General features: G+C 35.9%; 1 long non-coding RNA gene and 1 gene segment (V, D, J or C); both read right to left on the bottom strand.

Moving 5' to 3' along the window:
- LOC311292811 lies at nt 1-2,424 on the bottom strand. Its single transcript, XR_014627809.1, has 3 exons — nt 2,262-2,424; nt 1,310-2,148; nt 1-1,184 (listed from the first exon to the last, which is right to left on the bottom strand). It is a non-coding gene; the product is annotated as an uncharacterized lncRNA (long non-coding RNA).
- A 5,453-nt stretch (nt 2,425-7,877) lies between these two features.
- LOC311292380 (T cell receptor alpha variable 18-like) lies at nt 7,878-8,408 on the bottom strand. The segment is given in 2 exons: nt 8,353-8,408; nt 7,878-8,242 (listed from the first exon to the last, which is right to left on the bottom strand).
- Nucleotides 8,409-19,215: the final 10,807 nt, after the last annotated feature.

The raw sequence follows: 19,215 nt of genomic DNA, 5'->3' as shown, positions 1-19,215 counted from the left end.
AGTCTATGATGTCTTTAATCGTTTCTGCTTTAAAAAAAAAAAAATCTATGTTAACACAAATGTAATACATCCCATGTTTTTGTACAGTGTTCCCAGGTTTCCTGTCACTGTGGGCTGCAGGGCACAGTAGTACAGAGCAGAATCTGTTTCTTCAGCAGATGAGATTGTAAGATTCACTTGTTTTATGTCTTTTTTAGCTTTTGCTGAGAGACGAAGTGAAAGATCAGGTTCTGAATATTCTGTGATGAGAATGAGGTGCTCAGGTCGAGATCCAGGATTCTGGCGATACCACTGCAGATTATCTACATCAACACTGTAGTTACAAGTAAGAATCACATTTTCACCTCTGAAAACATGCTTTTCAGAGGATAATGGGTATATTGTGTTTGCAAAAGAAATTCCTGTAAAAAAAAGAGAGAAATGCATGTTTGTTAATAAAACAGGAATTAGATATTGTCATCATAAACTCATGCATTGGTTGCTCGAAATTTACTTCACATGCATTCTCTGGCTTTTATTCTTTAGCACATTGGGGGATGATACCCTGAAAATTAGAACATCTCTTACCAATGAATAATGAAAATATCCAACAAAAGAGAAACATGATGGGTGATCTTTGGAGTGATGACAGTAAACATAGAGAAACTTTATATCACCCTCTTAGTGAGAGAGCTCCACCCTCTTTGAGGTCTTGAGTCGTTTTTCTCTGATAAATACTAGACTTGTACTTGTATATGTGACAAGACTTCAAAGAGATAAACATTTTGTTTGGTAACAGATGTTGTTGTTCTGATATTGTTTAAAATCTGAGAAAGTTTGCTCAAGATGTTATTAATGCATTTTTCATCATCTCATGTTTTTGTACAGTGTAGAAGGGTTTCCTGTTACTGTGGGCACCAGGGCACAGTAGTATATTGCAGAGTCTGCTATCTCAGTTTTGGAGATCTCCAGATTTAGTTGTTTTTTGTCCTTCAGCGCTTCAGCGGCATAGCGGTCCTTCTCCTCTGGACCCAGATTTTCAAAAGCTTGCAACAGATATTCAGGGGCAGTGTTGGGATACTGTCTGTACCACTGAAAACTCTGTATATTACTTCCATCGTAGTTGCAGGAAAGAGTCGTCTTTCCTCCTTCTAAAGCAGGCTTTTCAGTAGATTGGGGTGTAATTGCATTTGCAAAAACACTCTCTGGGAAATTATAAACAACAGAGGAATATTATTATCGGGGCGCTTTCAGTATTTAATTCTTCATTAGTATACTTTTATAGAGGTATATAGATATATTAACAAATGTAAATATCAAATTTAAATACCTGTAAGAAATGCCAAAATGGTGAAGCAAAACAAAAACATTACGACTGGTGGAGATGACATACAAAATGAGATCTGGGGAAACACAGGACTGCCCTCTGCTGTACCCCTTCTCACCAAGCTCCACCCAATGGATTGTGGGACCCTCTAGTCTGTTGATACTTAGAAATTACCGATTTCCCTCAACAGACATGAGGAAATTACATCTCACTTCTTTACTGCAATTGAAAAAAAAAATTTTTTTAAATTGCACAATTGTAAAGTTTAAAAGACACACATTGTGTAGTTTATCAAAATGGAAAAGAAAACAGGTAATAAAATAATAATTCTGTGGAAGAAAACAAATCCTGCAAGTTTAAGAACACTGAAGGGTCAGTTTAATGCTGCTGTTGATCACAGCAGATTGAGACAGTTTTGTGATATGAACTTGCAGTATCATATTTGAATCTTTTGCATGGTTGCGGGAGAGGTGTTGTTGTTCAGATATTTTCTGAAATGAGGATCGTACTCAGGTTTTTGTACAGTGTAGAAGGGTTTCCTGTTACTGTGGGCACCAGGGCACAGTAGTATATTGCAGAGTCTGCTATCTCAGTTTTGGAGATCTCCAGATTTAGTTGTTTTTTGTCCTTCAGCGCTTCAGCGGCATAGTGGTCCTTCTCCACGGGACCCAGATTTTCAAAAGCTTGCAAGAGATATTCAGGGGCAGTGTTGGAAGACTGTCTGTACCACAGAAAACTGTTAATAGTGGTTCCACTGTAGTTGCAGGAAAGAGTCATCTTCTCTCCTTCTAAAGCAGGCTTTTCAGTAGACTGGGATGTTATTGCATTTGCAAGAACATTGTCTGGAAATACAACAACAGAAGAAAAAACTAACATTAATTCAGCATCAGAAAAAAATATTTTGATATGCTCAAAGACAACATTTATAGCTTTGAAATAAATATAAATCAATCACCTGAAAGAAGTGCCATGACTGTAAAGTAAAAAAACAGCATCCTAATACTGGGATAGAGAAAGAGCAAGTGCCTTCTGTGTTTCTTTTGTAGCCACACCCTGTGACCTGTGAGACTTTTCTACTGTAAGTTCTCAAATCTTATTCACTTTCATAGGCCTACATTCAAATCTAAGTGAAATCTATATGAGATTTGTGTGCTGTTGTTTTCTGCTCCGCCTTCTTCTCCTTATATGGTGTAGAGTGTCTGATGTACACAACTGGTGAACTCCAAATTTTAATGGACTTAAATTTCGGTTTGGAGAAACGTGAGGGCGAGTATATATAATTAAGTACATATATATATAATTATTTTTTTGTATTCTTTTTAGATGGTGCTGCATACAAACCGTTTCATTTAAATATATACAGTAGGCCTATGCAATATTTTTATGATTTATCTGAATTTATCAAAATTGTTCAATTTAAAAAATAGTGATGAATGGATCAGGATTTAGATTTCTATAATCATCACTGACTTTAATGCTATGCTCTGAGGAAATAACTGGCTTACTTCTGGATGTCAAAGACTTGTGTGATCATGATATGCATGAGGACTACAGTGTGTGGAGCACAGCGCCCTCTTCTGGGCTGAGTGAGTGACTTTACTTTTGAAACACCAAACAAACACATTAAAACGGTTTGAAATGAACTGGTTTGGAAATATATTTTTAGTCTATGATGTCTTTAATCGTTTCTGCTTTAAAAAAAAAAAAAAAAAAATCAATGTTAACACAATTTATTTGTCCCGTGCGTGACCTCCCGTGTCCCGTTTTTTGACAAGCTGATAAACCACTGACTGATACAACAGCAACAGCAGCAGTGCTGACCACGACACTTGAGAATGATCACCGACACCTGTCATCATCCAATCACAGCTTTTTTTAATCACTGTTTTGAGACAAATCATTGTTTGATTTGCGAACATCCTCTGCCGTCTGGTCGCTTCCGCTTCAAGCCGGACTCGTCTCGCGCTAACGGTAATTTCCTTTCACTGTCCAAGTTTTGATTTCGGCTAATCAATTTTGGCGAATGCAAACAACGTGATTATTGTTCATGAGTCTAACATCCAGCCACGCAAGAAAACATGTAATCTACCTGAGGGAATAATATGCTCAAAAAACATTTCTGATTATTATTAATGTTTTAAAGCTTTTAGAAAGTACATAGAAAGCTTTTGTAACATTATCTTAACTGTCACTTTTGATTAATGTAATGCATCCTTGCTGAATAAAAGTAGGCAATTACTTTCTTTATTTTTTTCCCCAAAAAATAATCTTACTAACTAACCCCAAACTTTTGAACTGTAAGCCTAGTGTATAATGTTAAAAAAGCTTTCTATTTTAGATAAATGCTGTTATTTTGAACTATGGTTTGTTTGTAATGTGACTTTTCATGTATGATATTAAAATTATTTTTAGAATTAAATACATAAATAGGTTAAGCAATACAAATGTGTTTATGTCTGATAATCTTTTAAACACAAACTTAACTGCAGACACTGAAATGACGTACATTGTGTGATACAGTACAAATATTTTGAGTGTCCCTCATTTTCCTATAAATAACCACGATTGTCCCGCATTTTCCTTTTCTGAAGTTGGCAACCCTAGCTGCAGGGCACAGTAGTACAGAGCAGAATCTGTTTCTTCAGCAGATGAGATTGTAAGATTCACTTGTTTTATGTCTTTTTTAGCTTTTGCTGACAGACGAAGTGAAAGATCAGGTTCTGAATATTCTGTGATGAGAATGAGGTGCTCAGGTCGAGATCCAGGATTCTGGCGATACCACTGCAGATTATCTACATCAACACTGTAGTTACAAGTAAGAATCACATTTTCACCTCTGAAAACATGCTTTTCAGAGGATAATGGGTATATTGTGTTTGCAAAAGAAATTCGTGAAAAAAAAAAAAGAGAAATGCATGTTTGTTAATAAAACAGGAATTAGATATTGTCATCATAAACTCATGCATTGGTTGCTCGAAATTTACTTCACATGCATTCTCTGGCTTTTATTCTTTAGCACATTGGGGGATGATACCCTGAAAATTAGAACATCTCTTACCAATGAATAATGAAAATATCCAACAAAAGAGAAACATGATGGGTGATCTTTGGAGTGATGACAGTAAACATAGAGAATCTTTGTATCACCCTCTTAGTGAGAGAGCTCCACCCTCTTTGAGGTCTTGAGTCGTTTTTCTCTGATAAATACTAGACTTGTACTTGTATATGTGACAAGACTTCAAAGAGATCAACATTTTGTTTGGTAACAGATGTTGTTGTTCTGATATTGTTTAAAATCTGAGAAAGTTTGCTCAAGATGTTATTAATGCATTTTTCATCATCTCAGGTTTTTGTACAGTGTAGAAGGGTTTCCTGTTACTGTGGGCACCAGGGCACAGTAGTATATTGCAGAGTCTGCTATCTCAGTTTTGGAGATCTCCAGATTTAGTTGTTTTTTGTCCTTCAGCGCTTCAGCGGCATAGCGGTCCTTCTCCTCTGGACCCAGATTTTCAAAAGCTTGCAACAGATATTCAGGGGCAGTGTTGGGATACTGTCTGTACCACTGCAAACTCCTTATATTACTTCCATCGTAGTTGCAGGAAAGAGTCGTCTTTCCTCCTTCTAAAGCAGGCTTTTCAGTAGATTGGGGTGTAATTGCATTTGCAAAAACACTCTCTGGGAAATTATAAACAACAGAGGAATATTATTATCGGGGCGCTTTCAGTATTCAATTCTTCATTAGTATACTTTTATAGAGGTATATAGATATATTAACAAATGTAAATATCAAATTTAAATACCTGTAAGAAGTGCCAAAATGGTGAAGCAAAACAAAAACATTACGACTGGTGGAGATGACATACAAAATGAGATCTGGGGAAACACAGGACTGCCCTCTGCTGTACCCCTTCTCACCAAGCTCCACCCAATGGATTGTGGGACCCTCTAGTCTATTGATTCTTAGAAATTACCGATTTCCCTCAACAGACATGAGGAAATTACATCTCACTTCTTTACTGCAATTGCAAATTAATTTTTTTTTAATTGCAAAATTGTAAAGTTTAAAAGACACACATTGTGTAGTTTGTCAAAATGGAAAAGAAAACAGGTAATAAAATAATAATCCTGTGGAAAAAAACAAATCCTGCAAGTTTAAGAACACTGAAGGGTCAGTTTAATGCTGCTGTTGATCACAGCAGATTGAGACAGTTTTGTGATATGAACTTGCAGTATCATATTTGAATCTTTTGCATGGTTGCGGGAGAGGTGTTGTTGTTCAGATATTTTCTGAAATGAGGATCGTACTCAAGTTTCTGTACAGTGTAGAAGGGTTTCCTGTTACTGTGGGCACCAGGGCACAGTAGTATATTGCAGAGTCTGCTATCTCAGTTTTGGAGATCTCCAGATTTAGTTGTTTTTTGTCCTTCAGCGCTTCAGCGGCATAGCGGTCCTTCTCCACGGGACCCAGATTTTCAAAAGCTTGCAACAGATATTCAGGGGCAGTGTTGGGATACTGTCTGTACCACTGCAAACTCTGTATATTACTTCCATCGTAGTTGCAGGAAAGAGTCGTCTTTCCTCCTTCTAAAGCAGGCTTTTCAGTAGATTGTGGTGTAATTGCATTTGCAAAAACACTCTCTGGGAAATTATAAACAACAGAGGAATATTATTATCGGGGCGCTTTCAGTATTTAATTCTTCATTAGTATACTTTTATAGAGGTATATAGATATATTAACAAATGTAAATATCAAATTTAAATACCTGTAAGAAGTGCCAAAATGGTGAAGCAAAACAAAAACATTATGACTGGTGGAGATGACATACAAAATGAGATCTGGGGAAACACAGGACTGCCCTCTGCTGTACCCCTTTTCACCAAGCTCCACCCAATGGATTGTGGGACCCTCTAGTCTATTGATTCTTAGAAATTACCGAAATTACCTCTCACTTCTTTATTGCAATTGCAATTGCAATTGCAAAAAAAAAAAAAAAAAAGTTTGAAATTTGGTTTGAAAAATTTCTCAAATTGAAAACAACTCATTCCAACAAACAAGTAAAGACATCCACATAATATACATCTTAAATGTGTCATAAGGGCATCTGTGAATTAAGGATAAGTGTGTTGCTAGTTTGTGAAGAAATGTTGTTTTTCATTTATCAACCATTTGAATTGTTATGGTATTGGGATTGACTCCAAATCATGTCCTGTATGAATTTGAAATCTCCAAAAAAAAAAAAAAAACAACACTCTGACATGTAATGCCTTAAATCTAAACTATATGATATTGTTGTATGGTAAGCTCTTAGTGTTCTGTGACTGTGGGCTGCAGTGCGCAGTAGTACACAGCTGAATCTGCTCAAGCAACATTTGAGATCTTTAGATCCACTTGTTGAAGGTCTTGATCAAATTTGGCAGAAGATCGTGCTATGGTTATGGGTAAGGCTGGACCTCCCTGTGGATAGCTGTAGACAATGAACTTTAGTTTTGATCTTCCATATTGTTTGTACCACTGTACATTTAGCACACTTCCATTGAATCCTTTGTAACTATAGGATATAGTTACATTTCCACCTACAACAGTGCTCTTTATAGGTGAAAGTGGGAAGATTGCATTTGCCTCTGTCTCACCTAACAAAATAAAATAGTTTGGTTATAGGGAAGCAGCTCGACAGGAGTCATTAAATAAAATTACATAAGATTCAGATTTAATTCAACATTAATTATATTAATTTAGAGGAAGGAAAAATGTGTGTGCATGAGTTTATCTCACCCAGATGGATCCATAAAGTCATAAGTGTGTAAATAAACATAATGGTTGATGTATTGGATGCCAAAATCATGATGTCTGTTTCATCACATAATATGGGCACCTGCACTTTTGTGAGATCCATTCAGAGACACAAAACTCCACCCTCTGAGTCAGATGAATGTTTCTACAGCATTTCTTGTCCTACTCCAGGCCTATATTTTAGATCGGGGTGTTTTACTTCATTACAGGAACTCTAAATCAAATAAAAAAAAAAATATATATATATTTTGTAGCTTTTACTAATAACTTTTCACAGAAGAAGAAGAATATAGGGCACCTTCAGTAATTGTATCTGTTCATTAATATGCATCTTTTATATGGTTATACGTATACACAAAAGAGATCATATACAACATAAGATTTAATTGGGGGAACATCTTTTAGAACAGGGTCTGTCACTTCAGTAATAGATGAGAAAAAGCATCTGTATTGCCACTTGATTGACAAGTAACAGTTTAATCACTAGAAATGCATGATAGTGGAATGTACTGTATATGCTTGTCACATCAACTTTCAGAGCATTTAGATATGATATATTTTAGATATATTTGTTTTCACCTGAAACGGTTTAAACACAATTTAAAAACGCAGTTTAAAAACTGCTTAGCTTTCCAGTTATATACATGTTGTGGTTGCAGTTTTACACAAATACACACACACACACACACACACACACACACACACACACACACACACACACACACACACATATATATATATATATATATTAGAGCATCATGCTCTATTTAGTGTAGTTCGTCATTTTAGATGTTTCATCTTAATTTTGTACAGGGGTTTTGAGTTTCCTGTCACTGTGGGCTGCAGGGCACAGTAATACGTTGCAGAGTCCGTAACTGAAGCAGAGGAGATCTCCAGATCCACACGATTTTTCTCCTCATTTAATTTAGCAGACACTCCAGGTATTGGAGGGTCAGCTGGCTGCTCAAGATTGGCTTCACTAACCAGAAACAAAAACTCTGGTTTAAAGCTGCTGTATTGACGATACCACAGGAGAGAATCACTGCTGTAAGACCCATCGTATTTGCAGGCCAAAGTGATAGAGTCAGCAGTGCTAACAAGTTCAGATGAGGAGAGAGGCACTATTCCTTCTCCACTTATATCACCTGAAACAGGCAGAGCATTGCAGTTTATTACCCATTCAACACAAATGATTAATGTCTATGATGACTTATTTTTGGAAGGTTTACTTAAAAATGTCACATAGCTTACTTACCTGAAAAGAGAAGAATGAACCAGACATTGCTTAGAAACATCACGGATCCTCGCAAGCAGCCCAAACTTTATAAATAAGAGATACTGGGCACTGTTCCACCAATTGAAGGTTCAAATATTCTGTAATCTGAGTGAAGGCTGCCATCTGCTGTACATTTTATGCTATTACTTTACTGATTACTGATTAGTTTGTATTATTAATTTCAGTAGCTATTTAAGGACAAGTAGTTTGCCTGATGTAAAAGGTATATTTTATATGAGATACTGCTGATTTTATACCCGTTTATATCAGTGCTATAGAAAACATAAGCATCACTAATGGCAAGGCTAGTGTGTTATGAGACTTATGTATGGACATAATGCCACCTTGTGGCTGCAATAATGAATTTAAATCAGTCAGCTGTGAGAGAACAATGTAATCATTCAAGGTACAGCATATTTTGTTGGACATCATAAATGTTTTGCTTTCCCAAAGAAACTTTGCATTTTTACGCAAAATGTTTGTGTTCCCCCGAGAAATTTAACGTGCTCTCTCAAAACATTTTAGTTCTCTGTGAGCCCACGCAAAATGTCTTGGGTGAATGCAAAAGCCTTGAAATATATTCTTTCCTCCCATCCCATATTTTTTTTCAACCACTCTTGATATTAAGATTTTATTTTCTTTTTTTACTGTTCATTGAAAGGTTCTTTGGGGAATCCAAAAATGGTTGTTCTATATATGGCATTGCTGAAAATCCCTTTTGGGACCTTTATTTTTAAGAGTGTAAGGGTGTTGTATGAGGGTTTTGAATATAGGCAACCAGTTTATATAAAATAAAGTTGTTGGGCACAAAGAACAGAGTTAATTTACTGGACCGCTAAATCCACAATTTTTTCCAGAAAGTTTAGCTATCTTTCTTTTTATAGTGAAAGAGATTTAAAATGAAGAGAGACAGTTACTGGACAAAATACATTCACATTCCCTTTATTCATTCATGTAAATGTAAACCTAAAATCTTGTCCACAAAGTATTATCTATTTGTTTTACCATGCACAGCATTAATGTGATGTTTATGTTAAAATGTCCATTCTTTTTTACATTATTTATAAAGCTATTTTTTTTTAAATAATTTCTTATTTATGGAAAGTACTCAAGCATTTTGACAATTCCAATCAGTTCAATCAATTTAATTGGCTCAATCTGCAAACAAACATGAGTGTATGACAAAAGACAGATGTTATGTTCTTTCTCTTTCTTTAGGTTTTTGTACAGTGATGATGTGTTTCCTGTCACTGTGGGCTGCAGGGCGCAGTAATACAGAGCAGCATCTGATACTGTAGCAGAGGAGATCTCCAGATCCACACGTTTTTTACTCATACTCATTTGTCCATCCATTCCAGGGATTCGGGGAACTGCATATGTAACATGTTTTGAGGATGATTCCAGGACGAGGAGCACAAATTCAGGCTTGGATCTAGGATACTGTCGATACCAATGCAGACTGTTTGCACTGCCATTATATTCACATGAGAGAGTGACCGGCTTCCCCTCAGTTACATGCACATTCTTCTGCAATGGTCTTATTGACTGCGCAAATGTATCTGCATAGAATAGAAAACATTCAGTTAGGAAGTATAACAAGATGAAGACGTTCAGAAAATGTAAATCAAATAGCAAATAAATACTATGAACTTGCATAAAATACAATTAATTACTATTCCAGTTTTAAACAAAGCTACTTACATTGAGTTACTGAAAACACAAGCAGAGAGCACAGGAGCATCATCTTGAACCACGAATGAAAACTGCAGACAGAATTGTGAGATTTTTGTGAGATCCTTCAAAGCTCCACCCATAACAATCAGTGAAAGCATTCAGAGACATAGTGCTATCTTTATCAGATTTAGTTTGGTCTTGAAATAAGATTGACACAAATACTATTTCATTAACTGAAGAATGATATTAAAAAATGAGTCTAGAATGCTATAATTAAATTAAACTTTTCTGAAAATGCCAAGCTTTGCAAGTGTAAAATCTTCCTCTTTTTTTAGTTTGAAAGCGAAATTTTATTTTTTTATTTTTCAAAAAAAGAGAAAGTAATATATTAAAGTATTATAATGTTTAAGTCAAAGATCCAAAATCTTTATTTAAGTGTATGATCACAACAGTGACGTTAAACCAATACTATTAGATTATATGGAAGGCTAAGAACACATAATATTGTCTTTCATTTTCATTATATTATAGTCTTACAGGACATTTAAAGTCTCCATAAAATCAAAATGGACAATTCTGTTTTTTTTTTTTTTTTTTTTTTTTTTTTATTGAATATTGCAATATTTAGTATATATGATTCAACTGTGCACATCATTTTTTATTTATTTATGTGTCCTCATAATCTTTAATCAAAATAACTTCGCCTTCTTGGCAAGACATCTCTTGCCATCTCTGATGAAGTGTTTTTCGACGTGAGGGCGGGACAACCTGTCAATCACATGAGATCACAGCAACAGCAAACCACAAAGATCCAGTCAATTTCCTATGGACAAAATCAAAACTCGCCCTACAGTTTAAGTTGCTACGTCACTCAGATATGCGTCACAATAAGGAAGAAAAGTTGTATGCTGACTTTAACATTAGTTTAACATTCCTCCTCATAGAGGTTTTTGTACAGTGTGGCTGTTCTTCCTGTCACTGTGGGCTCCAGGGCGCAGTAGTACAGCGCTGAATCTGTGACTGCAGCAGAAGAGATATTCAGATCTACCTGCTTCTCCACCTTATTCACATTGGCATCCAGTCTTGGAAAAGGGGGTTCTGCATGTGTTACACTGCCTGATTCATAAACAAGAAGCAGAAACTGAGGTCTGGATCCAGGATATTGTCGATACCACTGTAAAGTACGTGCTTGGCTATCATATTTGCATGAGAGAAGGACTTGCTCTCTCTCAGTGGCATGTTTTGTGGTCTGCAATGGTGTTATTGACTGGCCAAAGGATTCTGCAAATAGAGCATGACAAATCAGAAAAAATAAAAATAAACAAAATGTTCAGCCATTATCATTATCTATAATCTGAACAGTTATGAATTATTTATTTTTTTACTATGTATTTACATAAATAAATAGTAATGTTTTTGTAAATATACAAGAATTCAAATAGTATTAAATAATGAAGAAGTTACTTAATTCTACTCACCCTGAATGGCTAATAGTACAAGTAGGTAAAAAAGCGATCTCATTTTTGCACTGCTGAAGAACAGACTGAAATCATAAGAGATGAATGCCAACTCAATCTCTTGAAGCTCCACCCACATATCTCAGTGTGATTATGATTACACAAAACATGTCATACATGGAAGAATGTGAAATACATTTTGGGTAGCCTATATACAGTATATGATTATATAGATAGATAGTTCATAGTGACAGAAATATTGTGTGTTGAACACAAGGTCAGCTGTTAAGGAAACAATAATAAGACAATCAAAACTCGGAATCTCAAGATTAATCATTAGCTTTAAAGCAGTTGATTTGGTCAGTCACACTTTTAAATAGGCCTACATTTTAGCTTTTTTCTTATAGAAAACTTACAAATTCGCACTCGTATCATTTAAGTTGTTTTACTGATTGCATAGAGCAAGCGTGAGATTGTCATGGCAACCAGATACATCGCACATGAATTGACTTGCACTATGTCTATTGTTGCAGGGCTTGCAGTAAACATGTGAAAACATGCACTATAAACATGTTTATCAACAGAATCTCAAAGTAGCCCCCCACCCCCACAAGCTACGCCCATGAATAGAAGATGTCTATATATTGTGGAAGTCTCAGGACCCAAAAATGTCCGCCCAATCATTGAATTCGGTCCGAATGCAAAGATGTCCTACCTTTCTGTCAACATACACTATATTGCCAAAAGTATTGGGACACCCCTCCAAATCATTAAATTCAGGTGTTCCAATCACTTCCACGGCCACAGTTGTATAAAATCAAGCACCTAGGCATGCAGACTGCTTCTACAAACATTTGTGAAAGAATGGCTCGCTCTCAGGAGCTCAGTGAATTCAAGCGTGGTACCGTGATAGGTTGCCATCTGTTCAATAATGAATTCCCTCTCTACTAAATATTCCACGGTCAACTGTTAGTGGCATTATGACAAAGTGGAAGCAATTGGGACTCAACTCAGCCACGAAGTGGTAGGCCACGTAAAATCATAGCGCAGAACTCACCAACTTTCTTTAGAGTCAAAAGCTACAGATCTCCAAACTTTGTGTGGCCTTCAGATTAGCTCAAGAACAGTGTGTAGAGCTTCATGAACTGGGTTTCCATGGCCGAGCAGTGCATCCTAGCCTTACATCACCAAGTGCAATGCAAAGCATCAGATGCAGTGGTGTAAAGCACGCCGCGCTTCACTGTCTGGCAATCCGATGGACGAGTCTGGGTTTGACGGTTGCCAGGAGACCGGTACTTGCCTGACTGCATTGTGCCAAGTGTAAAGTTTGGTGGAGGGGGGATTGTGGTGATGGGTTGTTTTTCAGGGGTTGGGCTTGGCCCCTGTAGCTTTCCTGTAGCTTTCCTGTAGCTCAAACAGTAGAGCGTTGGTGCTTGCAATGCCAAGGTCATGAGTTCAATTCCCAGGGAAAGCAAGACCTGATAAGAATGTAAATGTGTACACTGAAATGCAATCTAAGTCGCTTTGGATAAAAGTGTCTGCCAAATGTAATCCTTCAGCATACCCACGACATTTTGGACAATTTCATGTTCCCAACTTTGTGGGAACAGTTTGGGGATGGCCCCTTCCTGTTCTATGATGACTGCGCACCAGTGCACAAAACAAGGTCCATGAAGGATGAGTGAGTTTGGTGTGCAAGAACTTGACTGGCCTGCACAGATTCCTGACCTCAACCCGATAGAACACATTTGGGATGAATTAGAGAAGAGACTGCGAGCCAGGCCTTCTCGTCCAACATCACAAATGCGCTTCTAGAATAATGGTCAAAAATTCGCATAAACACACTTCTAAACCTTGTGGAAAGTCTTCCCAGAAGAGCCGATATTAAACCCTATACGGAATAAGAATGGGATATCATTAAAGTTCATGTGCATGTAAAGGCAGACGACCCAAAACGTTTGACAATATGTGTATGTATTTTCATACCTCCCTGCACCCTGCTCGCGCAGACATTACACATCATCAGCACGTTCCGTAAAGCGATGCAGAGTTGTAGACAGTCAGTCACAAAGTGCCATAAACAAACAGCAGGCGCCTTCTACAGTTCCTCCTGTACCAAAACAATGAGCTTATGCTGTTCACGCCATGTCATAACCATAATTACGAGATGGCAACCAGTGACGTTCTACCCGGAGCTCATACTCAGATTTATGTGTCTCTATGTCAACACTATCAATGCTGAAATTAATCTGCAGCAGTCAGGTGGTACAAGTCAGGTGGTACAAGAGCTCTGTAAGTTGCTTTCGTTCATTAGTATTGTAATGTTATGAAGTCATTTAACGCCGTCTCGTGACGCTTTGCAGAATCTGCTGTGCGTTCATGTCTTTTGGAGACGTGGCTTTGTAGATGCTCTGAAGTGAGGGTTGGATCTCATGCTTCCAAAGCTAGCTTGCTATTGCTAGCCACTCCTAAAATTGCCAACCCTACCTTTAAAGTTGCTAGATCAAAATGCTTGAATGCAAACATGGATAATCATTCAATACTTCCAGCCATTGAGTAGAGACAATGAACACAAATTCCAGCCTCTATTTTGAATGTGTCTCATTTTTGTACAGTGCATGTATGTTTCCTGTCACTGTGGGCTGCAAGGCGCAGTAATACAGAGCAGAATCAGATAATGCAGTGCCAGTGATCTCCAGATCCACACGATTCTTCTCCTCATTTAATCTAGCAGATATTCCTGGAATTGGAGGGTCAGCTGGTTGCTTAAATTTAGCTTCATTAACCAGAAACAGGAAGTCTGGCCTGGATCTCGGGTATTGACGATACCAATGGAGAGCATCTGTAGCAGCTGATCCAGTGTAATTGCAGGACAGGGTGATTGTTTTACCTTCTGAGACAAATTCATTAGGAGAGACTGGTGCTATTCCCTCACTAGAAGCATTCCCTAAGAGAAAGAGGGGAAGAAAGATAGGAATAATGAATGGAGATGAAGTGAAGTATACTGTGAATTTTCTCTTCTCAGTTATGCTTATTTGATTAATTGCATTTATCTTACCTGTTAAGATTGAGATAAGCCATAGACAAAAAAGGGATATCATTTCTGATGAGGAACAAATGAGCCACTATGTTGAACAATCTTTGAAACCTCTGCATGCCTGAAGTAATACATTGTATCTCCTCCTCTTACGTGCCTTTGAAGATTTGGTTCACGTTATTTTCATTTTTGGTTGAAGAGCGCCCACTTGTGGATAATTTCAGACATCACATCACAGTTTTCTATGGTGCCAACTGTAGAAATTTGTTGAAAAATGTTGAAAAAAAAAAATATATTTGTGCATATTTGAACTTTCTCATTTTTATGCTTTTAAAGAACCAGGAAATTAGCTGACTCCAGTTAGTACCACATATTACATCACATTACGGTGCATACTGTGTAGTGGTTATTGGTTTATATAAGTTTATTTATTGTTTTGTTTATTTGATGAATTATTAATTGCACTTTACAGTTCATATACTAATATAACAAAGATTCGACTGCATGTAACTGTTAAATACTTTAATCTCATTTAGTTAGCAAGCATTTATATTTTAGAGAAGGCAAACTATTGTATAATATATTTTATAGTATATAAGGAAATAATAAATAGTTCCTGCACTAAAACAATAATCTGTAGAGTCTGTGTTGGAGTAGTGAGTTTGATGTGTAATTAAACTCAAGGTTCTGTGGGGTGCGGACTGGATTGATTCCATTCCTAGAGCTTCCGAACAAATGGGTTTTTGGGGTGGGGACTGATGGGGCAGTGAACCCGAGGTTACCCCGTGAGTCAGTCCTAGAGCTCCTCCTGTCCGATTTTAGGGGAAAATCGGGTCCATCGGAGACTTCCAATAGATGTCTTAGGTGCGCCAAAATCATAATAACCATGGGAAAATTTCAGAGTAAAACTGGGAGTTGTGAAAAATATGATAGAAGTTTATCTATCTTTTTACTCTTTTAATTAATTTTATAACTGTATCATATATCTCTTTTAATTTCTTTTATAACTGTTTTAATTTTCTTTGCTTTTATTTTGCTTTTATTTTAATTCCTTTCTGTAAAGCTCTTTGAATTATAGTTCTTTGAAGTTTAATTAGAAGAAGATAGAAATGGTTTGAAAGTGATTTAATTATTCATTTATTGCATATGGAGTGTGGTTGGAGGTTTTTGTACAGTGTTGTTGTGTTTTCTGTCACTGTGGGCCTCAGAGCGCAGTAATACAGAGCAGAGTCTGTCACTTCAGCAGAGGAGATCTCCAGATCCACTTTCTTATCTCCCATGTTCATGTTGCCATCCAGTCTAGGAATTTTGGGATCTGCATATACTACAGTCTTCTTGGATGACTCAACGACAAGGAGCAGAAATTCCAGTCCTGATCCAGGATATTGTCGATACCAAAGTATATTCTGTACACTGACATCATATTTGCATGAGAGAATGACTGTTTCCCCTTCAGTAACTTGTGTTCTGCCCTGCAGTGGTGTTATTGTCTGTGCAAAACATTCATCTGCAAAATGTGTAGAACACATTCATCAAAAATAATGATAATTGTCAAAAGTCATGGAAAATTGAATCACAAAATCAGATATTTGACATTAACAGGTGCATTATAGTTACATAGTTCTAAATATATTTATATTTAAATCAGTCTACATACCCTGTATTACTGTCAGCAGAAGCAGAGAGCACAGGAACATCATGACTGCACTGTAAAACACAAATGAATATTGAGAAATGACACTTTCTCTTGAATGTCTCTGAAAGCTCCACCCACACATCTCATCATCTGAGGGTTCAATATTTAAATGAAATTGGCCAGGAGAAATGAATGGGAGAGAAACTATGAGAAAAGAATGCATGATTTTATTCACTTTGTGAAACCAATGCTGAATATTTTGAAGTATACATTTTTTTTTTTTTTTTTTTTTTTTACATCACATTGAGTTAGACTTTCTTCTTAAAAATGTTCTGATGAGAGTTGAACAATGTACATTTAGCACTGTTGCAAAAAAATAGACAAACATAAAACTGATATAAAATGTCAAACCACAAACATTCTGATTTACATAAGTGCTTGTTTTGGGTTTTCATTTATTTTGTTCTGAGATCAAAGTAAAACTACAGAAGACATTTAAATAGAGCTATTTTTTTTCCCAGTGAAATTAGACACCATCACTGTTTTTTAACCAACATTTATAAATAAATTCCTTATTGTAGTAATAACTATATGCTTTAGATCATGCTATAGATCCGATTATTAGCTAATTAGCTTTCTTAATTACTTTTAAACAGGTTAATGAAGCATTGTTAATCAACCAAAATTTGACAAACAAAACAAATTTTTTTTTTGCTATTATATAGATTCAATATTTTTAGATTTTTGACAGTAGTGAATGTTTTTCTTAAAAAAATTGTAAGTACATTTCTAATCATGTTATCTCAAGTTATCTTTTTTTGAAATATAGCGGATGTTTAGCGTTAACGTACATGTCTATTTTAGTTTCAGACACCTGCAGGTGTTACCAAAAACTCATCATGTCCTAATTTATCTGTAACCCAAATCAGGTTTGGTGATTCCTCTGCTCTTCAAAGACAGCACTAGTATAGACAGAGATGGATATCAGTTCTAACTAGAACTGTGCTAAAAATAAGTTATTCTTGAACAAGAAGCAGCAGAGTGACAACCTAAACTTATATGATTAGGAGATGCAGCTTTACAACATTTTACTTTGTACAATAAAATCAATCAATAAAAATAAAATAAAAGCACAGCAATGCACAAATTTAACTGAATTGATTTAACAGTGGTTAATATATGCAAAACACGAAATTGTGTAATATAATATAATGAGAGTTTTTTTTCAGAGAAACATATGTTTATCTATTTTGTTAAAAAAAATATGGAGTACAGTGCTCCACTTGTTAAATACATTTCTCTCTGTTTGAAGTTTTCGTACAGCGTAGCTGTGTTTCCTGTCACTGTGGGCTGCAGAGCGCAGTAATACAGAGCAGAGTCTGATACTTCAGCAGAAGAGATCTCCAGATCCACACGTTTTGTAGTTTTATTAATTGTTGGCGTTAAACGCTCTGGTATGTTGTCACTTATCAAGCCACTTTCATAGATGTAGAGGAGGTACTTTGGTGTAGATCTGGGATATTCAATGTACCACTGGAGAGTATCAGGTACTCCGCTGTAGTTACATGTGAGTTTTACACTTTCACCTTCTAAAACTTGTTTTTGTGAGTCATGAGACGTAATCATGTTTGCCAGGATGTTCCCTGTGAGAAACAATGAAATAAAATGAAACAAACAAGATATAAAATTGCATAGTAAAATAAGAAGCACATTTATTCATTTAAATATCTGTTAAAAGCAATTCTGATCAATACAATTATTATATAATTGAAGTAATTAATTCAGAGAAATTAATCAATACTCACCTATATGAAGAACCAAAATTACAAAGACAGCAAGGCACATGTTGGTTGATGCTCTTACATAGAGTGACAATGATGTGATTCCATTCAGAAACAAGCCATAAGTCAAGTCAAACTAATCAGAGAGCTCCACCTCCTGACACAATGATAAACCTACTGGGAGGGAAAAAAAAACATTGATACTGAAATGATCCTAATGTTGAGTTCTCATTCATCTGTGACAGGAGCTGATGCACAGGCTCTTTGACCATGATAATCAGATTCACCATTGTTAAAACAGAATATAAAGATCAATAGGGAGATTTTTAGACTAAGCACTAAAAATAAACCACACTGTATATAACTACAAAAACTTGCAACATATTGCGATATATTCAGTGTAAACAAATAAGAATTGGGGCAGGTTAATATAAAAAAAAAAAGTAGAAAGGGGAAAAAAGCAGCAACAATGCACATGCAAATTTTTTTTTACTCATTTGTAAATATAAATCCTGCACTGAGGGCATAGATATTATTTTCATTCATCAGATATTTTAAAATGTGTGCTGGGCTGTGTGAAATTAAAATCTCTGCTTATGTATCTGAATATCATGGTCAGAATTATTACTAAGCTGTGCGCAAAGAGAGAAATGAACAGCGAAACAATTCATTTTAAGTTCAATTGTAACAATAAATCGTGTCACAAAATATCACAATACAAAAATGCAACAATATGTATCATGGATAGTGACAATATGTTCACCCAAAATGAAAATTACTGTGTAAGAAGAAAATCTAAATCTAGTGTCAGTACTACATTATACTGCTAAATATAATGTTGAATATAATATATAATAATGCGATGGGGGAATATTTGTGGGTCCTGAAAATACAAAATGTCTATGTTACCAGTAAAAAGTGGCCTACATTATTTTAAATATATCTTATCAGTGACAGAGTGCAAGCATATTTTCAGTTTCAGAATCATGAATATTTTTATTTTGGTGTCACTATTATCCATTATGGCATTGGGATTAGCTGCACCAAGTCCAAGCCTATTCATTTACATCCACAATGTAATATCAAATCTAGCATTTTAATCAACAGTAAATATTTTGTTTACCTTTTATCATATGTCTTGGAGTATCGCAATAATATCGTATCGTGAGTTCAGTATCATGATATGTATTGAATCGTAACATGAGGGTATCCTTGCACCCCTAGTTTAAAGTCAATAAATTTTGACCTCTCTTAAAA

The sequence above is a fragment of the Rutilus rutilus genome, assembly GCF_951802725.1.
Source record: "Rutilus rutilus genome assembly, chromosome: 6".
Lineage (NCBI taxonomy): Eukaryota > Metazoa > Chordata > Actinopteri > Cypriniformes > Leuciscidae > Rutilus > Rutilus rutilus.
The sequence above is the reverse complement of the archived record's forward strand: the minus strand, read 5'-3'. Positions and strand labels throughout refer to the sequence as shown.